Source organism: Sminthopsis crassicaudata, chromosome 2 (assembly GCF_048593235.1).
Source record: "Sminthopsis crassicaudata isolate SCR6 chromosome 2, ASM4859323v1, whole genome shotgun sequence".
NCBI lineage: Eukaryota > Metazoa > Chordata > Mammalia > Dasyuromorphia > Dasyuridae > Sminthopsis > Sminthopsis crassicaudata.
In genome coordinates this window covers 667,638,938-667,656,471 of record NC_133618.1, presented here as the reverse complement: position 1 = coordinate 667,656,471, position 17,534 = coordinate 667,638,938, and the positions used below count along the sequence as shown (strand labels likewise).

The 17,534-nt window shown below is 36.3% G+C and overlaps 1 protein-coding gene across 1 annotated transcript in view; it reads right to left on the bottom strand.

Moving 5' to 3' along the window:
* PCDH15 (protocadherin related 15) overlaps positions 1 to 16,266 on the bottom strand; it is a 2,229,510-nt gene extending 2,213,244 nt beyond the window's left edge. Inside the window, exon 1 of the mRNA XM_074297067.1 lies at positions 15,791 to 16,266. The gene's annotated coding sequence lies outside the window, so the exon portion shown is untranslated. The remainder of the gene's footprint in view (positions 1 to 15,790) is intronic.
* Between the last annotated feature and the right edge of the window lie 1,268 nt (positions 16,267 to 17,534).

The following is a 17,534-nucleotide window of genomic DNA, read 5'->3' as shown; positions in this document are numbered from 1 at the left end:
TATATGAAATAGCTTCAACAATGTGTGTAGACAAGAGAAAACAATGAACTTTGTTGTTTAATCACTTTTCAGTGATGTTCAATTCTTCCTAATCCAATTTGGGGGTTTTTTGGCAATGATACTGGGATAGTTTGCCATTTTCTTCTGTAAAACAATGAACTATGTTGGCATCAAACACCCAAAGTTAAGGATGTCTCTTTCTGCAACATGTAATACAAACTATCAAGGTTAGAGCTTGCGTTGTTGGTGGAAATCCATAAATCACAAAAAGGGTAACATAATGCATGCTATCATTCACATAAAGATGATATCATTGTAAACTTTTTTTTTCCATGAATATAGTGATGTGTGTGTGTGTGGGGGGGGACGTTAGTTATCACTATCAACAAGTAATTTTCATTAAACCTTTATGTGGCAGATACTGTGCCAAGATCAAGTGTTACAAAAGAAATAGGCAAGGGAATTATTTCTTGTACTTGAGATGTATATGTTTTAATTAGAAGTTTCCTACAAAAACCTACATGCATACATATTTTATATAACATAAATGGGGGTTAATTACAGAGAAAAGATGACAGAGGGAGGATATGTATCTTGTAAAAGGTAAATTTGAACAAAGTCTTCAGCTAAATGAGGGAGAAAGGGAGGTGTACATGGAAAAAGAGAGCATCCAAGAGATAGGAGATATCTAGGGAAAAAGGCAAATAGCTGGAAGGGAGGATACCCTTTAGAGAGCCACCAAGACCCATCCCAGAGGACCTCCAGAAAGCTAGCCAGGACCCAGGCAAAGGAAGGAGATAATAAAGACTTTAGACTTGATCCCTAACTATTCTCTGGTGATTATTCTGCTGAGATCAAGGCTGATCCCGAGACCTCCAAAAAGCTAATCAAACATCACAATGTCCAGTGTAAAGTATAATTAGTCCAGGATCCCATGATTGTTGAATATGTGTAAGAGAGAATAGTATAAGAAGAATGAAAATTAGAAAACAACAATCAGAATCTGAAAAAAAATTAAATATAGAAGATTTTCCACTTGAAAGTAATAATGAAAGAATGAATAGGGAATGCTATAAGTAAGTCAAATATTTTAGGCAAATCATTTTGACACCTGAGTGGAAAATGGACAAGACCAGGTCAAATATGACATAGAAAAATCAACCAGAAGGCTAATAGAATATTAGTTGATATGGGTAAGTGCCAGGAAGGCAGCTAGGTGTGTGAGAAAAAGTGGAAGCTGCCTGATAAGTGCTATAAAGATAGAATTGGCAGGACTTCATGCTCAACTGAATATTGGAGAAAGGAGGACTTTGAGTTGAGTCTTATACTGAGATTTCAAACCTGGATAAGGAAGATAAGAATGGAATTCTCAAAATGACAGAAGACATAGGAAGAAGAGGGATGCAATGATTGTGAATTCATTTTGAATAGGTTGTGCTTGAAATTTTTATATGACATAAATTTCTAGATTTTCAAAAGAAAGTTGATGTGGTACTGAAGATCAGCAAAGAAATAAGGATTGGGTAAATAAAGTTGATAATCAAATACATAGAGATAATTATTGAATATGTGGAAACTGATTAGGTCACCATGAAGGGAAATAGTATGGAACGATATTGTTCTGATTTGTTGTTGTTTGTCCTTTGTTCTTGAAGAGGACCAATTACATCACAAAGATGGTGTCTTAATTTGAAAATTAATTGGATTTAAGTGAGGCTGGGCTGTGCAAGGTAACCCATAAAGTCCGGATTAGCTCCCTGAAGGGCCTCAGGATCAGCCAGAGTCAGGATAAATCAAAGTCCTTGGTCTTCAGATGGAGAAGTGAAGGAAGCAGGCAAGCTGCCATGTGGCTTCCCAAAGATGTATCCTGGATTCTGGAGTCCAGAGCCACTACCTTCTCTCCTCCTCCCTGCCTCCAAGTGCCTCTGACTTCTCTTCTTCAGCCCTTGAATCCTTCCCATCATTACCTCACTACCATCCATTCAGCAGATACCAATCATGAGAAGAGCCATCATCTAAATATATGCTAATAGAGCCATTATCTTACATGGAATAGGTAATTAGCCTTAAGTACTCTCTTCTCTGATTCAAGCACACCTTTTTTAGACTTTTAGCCCTCTACAGGCATGAACTTCACTTGCTCCATGTTGGTCCAATGGCAAAATATAGGTCACTATGACTAGAAATGGCAGTGGATGCAATGGGAGACCTTTGCCTTTTTAAGTTAAAAGTTTTACTCAGGCATAGAAGGAAAGAAGATCCAATACATGATGTAAATGGAAATCCTACAAAATAGAATGAGGATAGCAAGGTGGCAAAGTGCTAAAGCACTGAACCTGGAGTCAGGAAGATTAATCTTCCTGAGTTCAAAAGGGGCCTCAGACAAATGCTGGGAATGACTCAACAATAGCAATAAAGAAGATCAGACAGATTGGAGGAGAAGAAAGAGAGGAAAAGATGTTTATTAGCAGTATCTATTGTTTGTTAGGTAGTATATATTTCATTGAAAAATAATTTAATATCTAAAAAGGTCAATTTAGAATATTTTGCTGCCACATATTTTCTATGTCATTTAAATTATGTATTGGTTATTTTTGTGTGAAAAAAAATTCCTAATCAGAATATATTGAACAAGGAAGGCATATATTGAATTTATATGCACACATACCTTGTGTAACATATTTTTATCCCTTTATATAGTGACTTTCATAAATGCTTAAAAGAATAATGCCCATAACAAAACTGAATTATAATGTTCAGATAGAAAAAATAGTGATTTTAATAATTAATTGTTTATAATTATACTTATAAAGGTAACACATATGAAAAATTGTGGGCATTTTTGAAGGCCAAAGACTCTAAGAGATAAAGCAGATTGAAAGGAATTGATTGTTCTTAAAAATGAAATTGTAGGGGCAGCTATGTACATAGTAGCAGCCCTGAAGTCATGAGGACTTGAGTTCAAGTCAGACATTTAATACTTCCTAGATGTGTGATCTTGGGCAAGTTATTTAACCTCAATTGCTTCAGAAAAAAAAAAGTGAAATTGTTAAAGTGTTTCTTATAAAGAGTTAAGAAAGAATGGTCATCTAAATAGGTCATCATCTTCATAAGTTAATATGACTTTGAAAGTAAGTGTCTAGTACATTTATATTTCAAATATAGATAGACCAGGGAGCAGGTATAGCATATAAGAAAGGGGAAAATACAAAAAAAAAAAAGTCTCATAGACTTGAAATAATGCCATCAGAAAAAAATTACACTCAGAATGAAATGAGTATGTCAAATAAACCAAGCAGTCAGTATGTCTGGATTAAGAATATGCACAGCAAGATTTAGACCCACTCTTAGAAGTATATGTTGCAATATCATTAGATATCAGGGGGAAAAAAAAGAGAGAGAAACAATTAACTCCTAATTTTATTATTTTTTTCTACCAAGAAGAATGTTTGATAAAACAAAACAAATATTGTCAAAAGAAGATAGTAGCTGAAGAAAAATGAGAAAGCAGGAAGAGAATGCCATGCTGTTTTAAATGAATTCAAGTCTCCAGGACTTCATACATTGGATTCTAGAGAATTGAAAGAATTTGGATCTGTACAATTGAACTTACTACCATCAAAATTTGTTGGCAAATGCTGAAAAATCAAAGGCTCGTTGGATAATTGGTGAAATATAATTGAATCTTAATTCAGACAATTCAAAACTATGAAAACACATTTGCCATAGACAAATGAGCTGCCTTTCATATTATTGCATTTTATTCAAATTAATAAACTTGTCACATCCATAATATTCTGAAACAGATATTTAAATGTAAGAAACAATGTATTGGCTAAGAGTAGATAGAGAATTTCTTTTTGTTTTATTAAACTACTGATACGCATTTTTGCACTGTTCAACATGCTCTATTTGCATAATAAGGTATTTCTTTTTTTTTCTTTTTAAAAATGGCATTTATTTATATTTAAGATTCATTTAAAAATGAATTTTGATTTTTTTCCTCCCTCCCAAATCTCTCCCATCCACTATAAAGGCAAGGAATGTAATTTCATTCAAAATACCAGTGAAATGATACAAAACATATTTCCATATTAGTCATATTGCAAAATAAAAATCAAAAATCAAGAAAAATAAAGTTAAAAACAAACCAAAACACTGTGCTTTTGTCTATATTCAGCCTCCATCATAACATCTATGGAGTTGAGTGGATTATTTTACTGATCAGATGAGTGAAGTCATTTGGAAGTGATACTCCTGAGGTAGACAATGTTCTGCTGGTTCTGCTCAATTCGCTTTACAGTCAGTTTATATAAATCTTCACAGATTTTTTTTTTCTGAATGCATGCTGCTTGTCATTTCTTATAGCCCATAGTATTCCATCATAATTATACACATGTCCATTTCTTTGCCACTGCAAAAAGAGCAACTATAAATATATTGGGGGTGAATACAGGCTTTCTACTGTTTTCTTTGATATCTTTGGGATAAACACCTAATAACAGCACTGTTGGCTCAAAGGTGATGGAGTTTTATAACCATTTCACCTATTCCAAATTGCTGTCCATAATAGTTGGATCAATTCACAACTCCAAATAAAAGGCCATTAGGGTTTCGTTTTTTTTCCACATCCTCTCCAACATTTATCATTTCCCTTTTCTGTCATATTAGTGAATATGATAGGTGTGAGGTGGTAACACAGAGTTATTTTACTTTATAATTCTCTAATTTCTAAATGATTTAGAGCATTTTAATATTGCTATGAATAGCATGAATTTCTTCTTCTGAAAAATGCTTGTGCATCTCCTTTCACTATTTATTAACTGAAGAATGCCTCATAAATTTCATTCATTTCTCTTTGTGAAATGAGGCCTCAATAGAGAAACTTGCCATAATTTTTTCTTCCAATCTCTTGCTTTCCTGAAAATCTTTTCTGCTGTGTTTTTGTTTGTACAAAATCTTCTAAATGTAATGTAATAAAAATTATCCTTTTAATATCCTGTGATGCTCTCTATCTCTTGTGGTCATAAATTATTTCCTTAGCCACTGATCTGATAGGTAAAATTTGGTCTTCTAATTTGCTTATATTATTACCCTTTATATCTAAATCATGTACTTGGTGTTAATCTCCAACTAATTTCTACAAGCTATTTGTAAGTTTTCCCAGCAGTTGTTTTTATATCAAAAAGTATATTCTTATTCCAAAAGCCTAGTTCTTCTGTATTATCAAACACTAGATAACTATGGTCATTTAATTCTATTTACTTCATACACAATCTATTCTACTGATCCACATTCTATATTTGGAAGAGTGACATTGTTTTGATGATTATTTTTTTGTAAAAACACTTTGAGATCTGATATGGCTAGGACACCTCCTTCACAATTAAAAAAAATTAAAAAAAATAATAATGTCTCTCTTATAATAATGTCTCTTTGGCCTATTGTTCTCTAAAGTGAATTTTATTATTATTTTTCCTTACCTCTACAAAATAAGTTTTTGGTAGTTTGGTATATCACTGAATAATAAAATTAGAGTTTTTATTTTTATGATATTGTCTTGACTTAACCAAAATCAATTAAAATTTCTCTGATTATCTAGATCTGATTTTATTCATATGAAAAAGTGTTTTGTCATCGTATTCACATCATCTCTGGATTTGTCTTGGCAGGTAGATTCTCAATTACTTCATACTGTCTACAGTATTTTAAATTGGGATTTATTTATATCTTACTGAGCTTCTTTGGTAATACATAGAAATCCTGATGATTTAATGTGGATTTCTTTTATCTCCAGCAACACTATTGAACTTGTTAATTGTTTCAACTGGTTTTTAATTGATTCTCTAGGACTCTTTAAATATACCACTATATCATCAAAGAGTAACAGTTTTGTTTCCTCATGGCTTATCTAATTCTTTCCATGTTTTTTTTTTTTCTTCTCATTCTTATAGCCAGGATTGTCAAAAATATAGAACAACAGTGATGATAAGCATCCTTGCTTTACCCCTTATCTTATTAGGAAAGCTTCCTCATTATCCTCATTTCAGATAATACTTGCTGATGGCTTTAGATACTTACTAATCATTTTATGGACAGTTCCCTTTATTTTTATGTTTTAATATGAAAAGTGTTATATATTTTAAAATATTCTCTGTCTATCAAGATATTATTTTTAAAGTATTTTGTTGTTTGATCTATTATATTGCAAGCTTTCCTACTATTGAATCAACCCTGAATTCCTGGTATAAATCCTAGTAAAAACTTGGTCAAAGCATATGATATTTGTGATATATTACTATAATTTGCATCAAAATTAATTAGGGGAATTTATCTATAACTTTCTCTCTCTTTGTTTTTTTTTTCTTTTTTCTGATTTATGTATCAGCATCTTATTTGTATCATAAAAGGAATCCTCCAAAGAGTTTACATGGTATTAAGATTAATTGTTCCTTAAATGTTTGGTAGAATTCACTTGTAGATCCTTTTAGCCCTTTGGATTTTCCCTTTATGGAAAATTAATAACTTGTTCACTTTCTTTTTCTTTAAGTACTCTATATTCTCTTCTGGTGATCTGGGCAATTTATATTTTTATAATTATTCACCCATTTCACTTATTATTTTTAACATATAACTGGGTAAAATAATTCCTAATTATTTTATCAATTTCATCTTCATTGGTGGTACATTCACCCTTTCCATTTTTATATTGGTAATTTGATTTTCTTTTTTTTTTAATTAAATTAACAGGCTTAATCTATTTGATTGGGTTTCCATAAAAACCAGATCCTAGTTTTATTTATTAGGTTCAATTAGTTTTACTTTCAATTTTTTCATCTCTTTCTTGATTTTGGGTATTTCCAATTTCATGTTTAATTAGAGATTTTTAAATATTCATTCTTATTGTAGGTTTATTTTTTTAATTGCATATATAATTGACCTATTCTTTCTTTATTATGTTGTATAAGCATTTGGAGATAAAAATGTTTCCCTAAGTACTAGTCTCTCTGCATTCCATAAATTTTCAGTATGATTTCTCACTGTTCCCTTTAATTCAATTATTATTTCTATAATTTGTTCTTTTGACTCATTAATTTTACAGAATAGATTATTTCCTTTCCAATTAATTTTATCTATGTCTTTGTGGCGCTCTCTCTCTCTCTCTCTCTCTCTCTCTCTCTCTCTCTCTCTGTGTATATATATATATATATATATATATATATTTCATTATAATTTGAAAAAAAGATTCAGTTAAATTATTTCTGCTTTTCTGAATTTGTTTGTGAGGTTTTATGCCATAATACATGGTTAGTTTTTCTTGAGTTGCCATTGAACATTGAGAAATTAATGTATTCATTTTTATTTGAATTTCAATTTTCTCCAAAGATATAACATATTTAATTTTTTCAAAGTCTATTTATTTCTTTAAATCATTTCCTGCTTGTTTAATGGATATATTTCTCAGATTTACAGAGGGATGTTTAGATTCTCCATTAATCTAGTTTTATTATTTCTTCATGAAACCCATTTAACATTTCCTTTAAAAATTTATATGTGATACCATTTAGACCATATACCATTTAGTCCATGATCTAATTATCTATGTTTTCTTTTAATATAAAATGTTTATTTTATTAGATTATTTTTTTGTGTTTGATTTGTCTGAGATAATTACTACCCAAATCTTTCTTTTTTTTTTTTTTTTTACTTCAGCTTAAGCATCATAGATTCTCTTCCAGCTCTTTACCTTTACTGTGTATCTCTCTGTTTCAAGTGTTTGTTGTAAACAACATATTGTAGAATTCTGATTTTTTTATCTACTCCTTCATCTACTTCCATGTTATGGGTGAGTTTATTTCATTCACATTTACTGTTACCAATTATTAGTTGTGATTTCCCTTCGTCCTATTTTCCTCTATTTAGCCTTCTCTCTCTCTCTTTTTTTTTCCTTTTGTACCTCCTTAAAATCACTTTTGCTTCTGAACACTACTTCCTTTAATCTACCCTCCCTTCTATCATTCCCCTCTTCTCTTATCCCTTTCCCTCCTACTTCCCCTTTGTGTAAGATTGATTTCTATGTGCAACTGAATGTGATTCCCTCATTGAACCAATTCTTGAGAAAGTAAGGTTCACATTTACCCTGATATCTCACTCTTACCCCCACTATTCTAAAGTTCTTTCTAATATACCTCTTTTATGGGAAATAATTTCCCGATTCTTTTTCTTTTCCCTTTTCTTCCACTGAATTCCTCTTTCTCAAGCCTTAATTGGAAATGCACACACACACACACACACACATACACACACACACACACACACACATATACACACATACACACACAAACATAAACACACACATCATCCCATCATAGTAAACTCTAACTTTCTGAATACTTTTTCTAATTACTCTAGTAATGAAAATTACATAAGGAGTTACAAGTATCATTTTCCCATATAGAAATGTAAACAGTTAAAATGTATTCAATATAGCTTTCTAAAGAAAACAAAATAGCAATTATGGTTGAAAAGGAATTGCTGATTCTACTATTAAAATAAGTAATCCAGGCTATTTTGAGAGAAAAAAATATGTCCAAAATCAAGCCAATTTGGATAGACATCCTGAAGGAGATCCTGGAATGAGAGTCAAGAGAGCCAAGCTTTAAAGTCTTTTTAAAGATATTTATGAGTTATGGGACACTGGGCAAATCATTTAACTGTTCGATGCCCATTTTCTAAAATTATATTTATGATCATTGGCATTGATTATAATCCTTAATCTAGGATACTACTTAAATAGTCATATTATTTTATCAGAATTACTATTTCATATATTATGGAAAACAACTCATATTATGGATTTTGAACAAATATCTTGTCCCACTTTATTATAGTTTTAATATGAATTATTATAAAGATTAAATTATTTTATTTGAATGAAATAGTGCATAAATTTTTTGGAAATTATTGAAAATATTATATTTTTTCCCATTTAAAATGTAGTAACTGACTTATTGTTAATTTACAGTTAATGTGATGGCAGTAACATTCACCTGAGAGTCAATGTGATATGGTAACAGAGTTCATTTATAGTCAAGGGCATTGGGCTTGAATGCTCATTTTGCTCTTTTCTTATTCCTTCGGCCTTGAAAAGATGATCTCTTTTCTGACTCTCAATTACTCATTCTGTAAGATGAGCAAGGCACTTCGGGTCCTACCTCCTAAGTTCACTTCAGTTTCCAAATATGCCTTTTTATAAGAACACTGGACTTGACTTAATGTCAACCCTAGAGACCAGGCATACCAGTGATGGACGGAAAAATTCACAAAGACATTTTCAGTGTCATTATCAGGAAGAAAGACAAAGGTCTTCAAAGCTGAAATAAATGACTCTAAAAAATAATGGAGACAGTTACTTTCTCATTGGAACTCTTTTAAGTGATGGCTGGATAACCCCTAGTTTGGTAATTCTATCAAAAGTTCCACAACAGATATGAATATAATAAAATCTTATGTAGTACCTTCAATCATTGATGTTCTGTGACATGAATCTTATCTGTTCATATCTATGGGACAACATTTTTTTTTCTAATAGGGAAATAAAGCTCAGGGAAATCATATGACATGACAGTAATGTGAGTTCAATATGTCAGATGTTTCAATCATCTATTTTCATTGCTATCATACTAATGTATGCTCGTTTTTATTAAAACTTTTTATTTACAAAATATATGCAAGGTAATTTTTAATTAATTAAATTAATTAATTTTAAATTAATTAAATTAAATTAATCAAAACATTCCATTCCAAAATTTCCTCCCCTTCCCCCCACCCCCTCCTTTAGATGGCAGGCAGTTCAATGCATGTTAAAATATGTTAAAATATATGTTAAATTAAATATATGTATACATATTTATACAGTTATCTTGCTGCACATGCTCTTAATAATAATCTGCTTCCCCTTCCCCAATCTAGGTTGGGCCAATAAATGAACATGTTTCTCCAAATATCATCATCTCTCAAATCAAACCTATCTTTTATATAGCTGTCATGCTTCTTTACCATAGTTCTGATATGACTTATTTCCTGAAGATCTTTTAGTGTCTTCTGTTGCCATCCAAATCAGTTGTATGACATTCAAGGCTCTGTATAAGTTGTCAGCACCATATCCTTAAAGCTTTCTTACCTTTAGACATATTACTACATAATATACCCAAGGCCTCCCAGAGAACAAAAACCCTGAGATCCAAAAGCAACCATTAAGAGCATCGTAATCAGGTTCCTCATTTTGTGACTAAGGGAAGTGAGATTCAGATAAGTGGAATGGACTCTAGTTTGGCCGTGGCCATTAGTCAGTTTTCCTTACTATAAACCCAGGTTACTCACCAGGGCATCCTGGTGCTGCTTGCTCAGCTATTACAGAACATCTTACCAATTTTTCACACATCCAATGTGACTGCTGACTAAGCAACTCTTTACATAAACTTTTCTTTATTCATTTTGCTCTATATTCCTGTATTCCTTCACTCCCATTCATGATCTATTGAATTCCTGTACATCCAGTAACCAACAAGTGGAATAACAAAGGAAAAATGGCACTTGTTTATGTTCAGTTGATTAGAATGGATGATCATGGAATCTTATTCTACATCTTGGACTTTCTATGAAATGTAGCATTTTCCATGAATCAGCCTTCTTTAAGTAACCCTCAGAAGACAATGGTTATCCCTACAACCTATGACACTTCTTTAGGTTTGTCAAAGTACATCATTGATACTTTATTAATGCATTATGCACCTGATATTAGGGATACTGTCTTCTTTCAATTATACAGCTCACCCTATACCAAGTATAATGTATGGTACGCAATAGTAACTAATTTTTATTGAAGATTTAAAATCAAAGGTGACATGAAGATCCATGATGGTTTCACAGAGAATAGAAAAATGAGAAATAGAACTGAAGAGAAATTTTAACCTGAAATTGGGAACTTTATTTTATATTATAGATAATGAAGATCTCATACCAAGCTTTCAAGGAGCTGCAAGACCTGCTAATCTAATCATTTAACACTTAAAAATATTTGGTCAACAAAGATTAAAAGTCTTTTCCAAGATCACATAGGTAGTAGTAAGTAGCAGAGAAAATGTTTGCATTCTAGTCTTAGACTTTCAAAGCTCCTCCCATCATACAATTGGAGGTAGAATAATGAAAACTACAAACAGTGACTAGTTCCACTTAGAAGAGTCAAGGAGAAAAGGATGGAAATTGGACTTGTGATTATATTAGTATAGACTATATTGTATTTACTAATATATACAAACTGTAAATGAGGAAAGTCTCTCTCTCTCTCTTAATGTAGGTTGGCAACATCCTGGGGAGGATACATTACTTGTCCAGTCTCCACACCAGCTTTTATTAGAGATAAAACTGGGACTTAGGTCTTTCTATTTCCAAGACCAGATTATTCCCTCTTAAGGTTCCCAAAATTCACTGAATATCTTCTACACAAGCCTATTGGACTTTCTTTCAAAATTATTATAAAGTGTATTGGGGAAAATGAGAAAACTATTTAAAGTATAATGATCAATATGCTTGGAGATTCATGTATATTCTTCCTAAAATAACTGCTTAAAATGATAAAGTCCTAAGTACATGCCATTAATATTTTTTTGGTTTTGTTTTGTTTTTAAACCAAGAGTCTAGCTAGTCTTCTGTGGAGAGGTCCCAAAGCATATTTTTTCAGCACAACGTCACCACCATGTGGTGACTCTTTTGCAACTGCATGGTACAGTGGGGAAAACAAATTTTTTAAGTTTTGGTAAAATCCTTGACAAAACTATTTTGCTTCCTTTTTAATAAGATTAAAAATAGTTCTTGATGGCTGCAAATTTAATAGAATATACCAAGGTATCCTTAAGTAAAACATGGGCATTCTACAGAGGTGGAATCAAAGGCAGAAGGGTTAAGAAAATTTTAAAGGCTCATAGAGGTAATAAATGACAGAACAAGCATTTGAACTCAAATTTTCTGATACCAAGTCCACTTTTTTTGCTCATTGTACCAGATAAATAATTATATATATACAAACTTTAGAAGCCAGTCAGATAAAATAAACTCAAAGGCAACTAGAATCATCATTACACACACACACACATACACACACACACACACACACACACACACACACCCCTCTTTGTGTTATTTATGGAGTCAGGCTTTGATTTTAAACATTTTTCCCTTTTGTCCTATAAGACCACTGGTTATTCGTTCTGTTAATCAGTTTCTACCAACTTTAAATCACAGTCCATAATGGTATTGGATTAACCTGTTAAGAGTGAAAATGTTTTGAAGCAGTCCAGTGTTTCTCTAATCTACCTTTCTACTTTTAACAAAGTGAAGCTTTTGTAGCAGCATGCAGGAGGACCCTGCCTTTTCTTTCTATTTAAAGAGCATGAACAGGCAAGACATCCTTTTATACAGTAGGGAACATAGACTATTTATTAAATCATTACTGCTCAGACTGTGGCAGTCACACAAGGAAGACTCAACTACAGCCATATTTGTAGTACCACAGTATATGGTTAAGAAAAGTCACAGAAAAACACAGCTTTGGTCTTCCATTAACTCATAAGATTTTCAGCCTGAGTTAGCCATCCTAGCTAACCTTGGTAATCAAGTTTCCCTAGTGATTGCTAAAACTTTATGCAACCAGGAAGAATGAGAACCATTCTATAGAGAAATTCACTTGCAGGGTAATGTCAATTACTTTCCAGAAAACTTACAAAGAACACCCACAGTGTCTCTGTTATGTTTCTCCAATGGAATCAAAGATCTAAATGCATCTATCAACTTTGTGAAATCCAAAGCTCCAAAAGATCTTTCTGCAATATTACCAGTTTCACTAGGAAGAGAAATGAACCTAAGGAATTCTGCTCAAAATTACTTGGTTGCAGGCTCCTTCATTTTGCTTTTGAAATTGTCAATTCTGATTTTTAATTTGTGACATGTCATACTCTATGCATGCCATTAGAAAATAAATGCTGGTTTGACTTGAGATTGGAAAAAACTCCTGAGTCATCTATTTAGTGCCAAGGGGTAGAAAATGGGATAAAATTGTTACCTGAACTTTTTATCACAGCTCAAACTAGTTCTAACTAGAGACATTGGCAAATTTAGTATTGGTATTGCCCTTCAACAGAGAAGCAGGGCAAAGAGCACAGTAGACTACTGGGAATAAAAGTGATAAAGTGAAGTGAAATAAGGGCAGTTGCAAGGCAAGGGCATGACTGGAGGAAGTCATCCTCACCGGTAATTGAAAGTTGGTCTGTGTCCTCAAAAAGGCATGTTCCTAGGTACTTTTGACCTAAAAAGAAATGTTTTAACTGAAGATTTACTGAACGGTAGTAGAATCCTCAATCCTTTTTGAGTTACGTCTCAATAAAACTAGCTTTTAGAAAAATGAACTAGTTTGTTCAGTTCAGCTTTGTAGATTAATAGTCTTGGAAGATACTTTTCCGTTTTCATCTCAACCTCAGACCTTGTCTTCAATTATGCTCTGCAGTCACATTGAAGTCAGATCCTTTATAGGATTCTGGATTCTTATTAACTTTTCCAATGTTTGATTACTCTTTTTATTCTCCTGCATAAAATTTGGGCATGTTATCTCTAGCCTCTCTCTGCTCGTGAGTGAGCTGGTTGTCAGCTTATCTCAAGGGTAGTTTTGATAGCAAGAAACACACACACACACAGAGGCAGCATAAAACATACAGTAGGAGAATCAGATCACATCAATGTAAGGTAGCGCTAAATGGGAAGAGAAATGTGAGTTACAAGGCCTATAGTAATAGACAGAGGCTTAATCTCTGCTGAGAGTGACACGTGGAGGAGAAAATGAACTAAGACAAAGCTCTGAAAACTGAACTGAGTTTATGGGGCAGTCCTAGAAGAGAACTGGTATCTTTAAGAGGCCCAACTTTGGCCCCCACCACTCTCTCCTTTACAGGCCATCTAGGGAATTAAAGTTCACATCCATGTACAAACATGTATCAGTTAAGAATGCATCTGACATTATTCTGCTCCCACAAATGAGATGGGGAATGAAATGTAAAAACAGCTTCTCTCCAAAGCCAAATCTTACAAGATTAGAATACTGACTGGTTCATTTACTTCCCCAATTATAACATGCAGATATTAATGCCTCGGCAAGGAGTTTTTTCCAACTAGACTTTGTTCAACATCTTTATTCCGTTTTCAAAAATTTCCTGTCTTGCAGGTTCTAAAAACCTCCCAAGTCTTTTGCATCATTAACTTGCCAAGATAGAGGTATTCTCAATCACCTTGTATTAACTGCCATGTAATAGTGGGTTAAATCACAATCTCCCAGGATCATCACAATCCTGTTTGTTAGTCTTCCCATTTTAACTCCTATCATCTATTGTAAGAAATCCCAGACATCTAAATAAAAACTTTAACCCATGTTAGAACTAGAAATAAATTTTACTATCACAAATTAAGCCATTTCCTAGATACAAGATACTAAACAAGAAACAATGAATGGGGGTAGTAACTACTTATATGTTTACATATATAGAGGGCATATTTAATATGCTGCAATTGGTGAATCTAGGACTCCAAGGAAAACTTGTATTAAAAAAAAAAGTTATTTTTATCTGCCTTATTTTGTTTTGGGAGTGGAAAGAGGGGGACCCTCAAACATCATTGTAGCTTCATCTAGTACTGATAATTGATTCAGATTCACTTCCCACATTTATTTTCATTAAGAGAGAGAGAGAGAGAGACAGAGAAACAGAGACAGAGATAAAGACAGAGATAGAGAAAGACAGACAGAGGAGAGAGGGAAACAGAGACAGAGATATACAAAGAAATTCAGAGAGTCAGAGAGAAAGAAAGAAAAAAGGAAGAAAGGAAAGAAGAAAGAAAAAGAGAGAAACAGAGAAAAAGGAAGGAAGGGAGAAAGAAAGAAAGAGAAAGAGAGAAAAAGAAAGAAGGAAAGAAGGAAAGGAAAGGAAGGAAGGAAGGAAGGAAGGAAGGAAGGAAGGAAGGAAGGAAGGAAGGGAGGAAGGAAGGAAGGAAGGAAGGAAGAAAGAAAAGACAAAAAGAAAAAACAAGAAAGAAAAAAGGAAGGAAGGAAGGAAGAAAGAAAGAAAGAAAGAAAGAAAGAAAGAAAGAAAGAAAGAAAGAAAGAAAGAAAGAAAGAAAGAAAGAAAGAAAGAAAGAAAGAAAGAAAGAAAGAAAGAAGGAAGGAAGGAAGGAAGGAAGGAAGGAAGGAAGGAAGGAAGGAAGGAAGGAAGGAAGGAAGGAAAGAAAGAAAGAAAGAAAGAAAGAAAGAAAGAAAGAAAGAAAGAAAGAAAGAAAGAAAGAAAGAAAGAAAGGAAGGAAGAAAGAAAAAAAGAAAGAAAGGAAGAAAGGAAGGAAGGAAGAAAGAAGGAAAGAAGGAAAGAAGGAAAGAAGGAAAGAAAGAAAGAAGGAAAGAAGGAAAGAGGGAAAGAAAGTTGGATCTTGCAAAAATGCACCTGCAATCAACTTCCTGGCAAAGTTAAATACTGAAGAATGGAAAAAGCAGAACCAAGCTATCAGGGGGCCCAAGGGCCAACTCCCTTTAAGGGTGAATGTGGGGGTGGGGATCAAAGTGCGTGTCCAAGAGTGAAGGGGAAGAAGGATCAGAAGAGACAGGAGGACAAGAAAGGAGGCAGAGAGTACAGTCTTCCAAACCTCCACAAGCCTCTGCCAATGCTGGCCGAGCTCCGATGGGCTTGGGAGCCCCTCTTACCTTCGTTTCATCCCCTAGAGCGGCCGTCGATGCCGCTGTCCACCTCTGCCCGCTGCTGCCTCTGTCCTTGCTGCCTCTCCAGCGGCTCCTGCCGCCTCCCCCGCTGCCTGTGCCACCTTCCTCCGAGGTTGGGCTTCCCGCAGCTCTCAGTCCGGGAGTGTGGAAGGGCAGGAGCCCCAGGTCCCGCAGGCAGACAAGCGGTCCGCTCGCTGCCAGGCTCTCGGCCGGCCGCTGGTAGCCAGAGGAAAAGCGGGCTCCAAGCTTCGGACAGAACCCCCGGACAGCCTTACACAGATACACACATACACACACACACACATACACACGCACGCACGCACACGCTAGGCAGCTCCCTCCGAGGAAGGTCCTCCAAAGCAGTTCCTGACGCCCTGGGCCACGTCAGGGGGCTCCTCCGGGCTGCGAGCCCGACTCCTGCGCGCTCGCCCCAGCAGCTCCGGGTCCCACGCCAAGGGTCACCGTGGGCACTCGAGAGTTGCTTCTCCTCCTCCTCCTCCTCTTCCTCCTCCTCCTCCTCCGCCTCCGCCTCCTCCTCCTCCTGCTCCTGCTCCTCCTGGTCCTCGCCCTGCTGCTCCTCCTCCTCCTCCCCCTCGTCCTCCACCTAAGCGCTCCAATCTCCAGCACCAGCGGCTCCCTCCGGCCGGCCGCGCTATCCGCTCACTGCGCAACAGTCAGGAGCTGGAAAGACAGGGAGGGAGGCTGGCAGCCGGCTCCTTCGGAGGGAAAGGAGGCAAACTTTCAGGTTGGAGAGGCACCTCCAGAGCTGCCCAGAAGCCACGGCAAGTTGCAGGGGCTGCGGGAGGGGGTGGGGAGCTTTCCTGGCCATCCAAAGATCACCCCCACCCCCAAACCCTGCTGCCAGCCGCTGTGAGCGCCCGAGCTCCCCCGGCCAGCCTGCTCAGGGCTTCTCGCCTGACACCTCTTCTCGGCGCCCTCAAGCCAGTCCTGATGCTGAGGTTTCCCCCCCCCCCCCCCGCGAGAGTCCAGCGTCGGATGCGCCCCGAGACTGCCCGGCAGCCCCACGGGCAGTCGTGCCAAGCAGGAGAGAGAAGCAATAAGGGGCTGGGGCTCCGCAGCAGCGGTGGCGAGGCAAAGGAGCGAGCAGCCTGGCCACCTTTAGACGCCGATTTTCCGCTGCTCCAGTCCGGCAAGGCGGCCGCCTGCCTGCCACAGGCTTCCCTCTGCCAGCGCTCGCGTACACATTTAAAGCCTGAACCGACGTCAACAGCCAGCTGAGGGGGGCTCGCCCCCTCTCCCCCCCCCCCTCCCCGTCCTTCTCCTCCTCCTTGTCCTCGTCCTCGTCCTCCTCCCTTCCCCTTGGCGGCGTGCGCCAATCTGTGCACTGGGTGAGCGGAGCCGGCTTCTGGCTTCTCTGCTGCAGATCCAGGCGGCGGAGGGGCGCGAGGAGGTGCAGAGCGCACACGTAGGACCACCCCACCGGGGCTGGGGGCGCCGGGGCGCCGGGGCTGGCTGGCGGGGTGAGCCACCTGGCAAGCGCCAAGTAGCTTGGCTGCCCGTGTTTTGCAGAACGGGAGCTAACATTGCAGTTACACACACACACACACACACACACACACACACACACACACACACACACACACACTCACATCTTCTATCTATACAGATGTTATATACTGGCACCAACGCTATAGATATTGAAGGAAGTCCACATTTAAGGAAGGGAAGGGACAGTATTGCGCCTCGCCCTCTCCCCTCACTTGGTTTG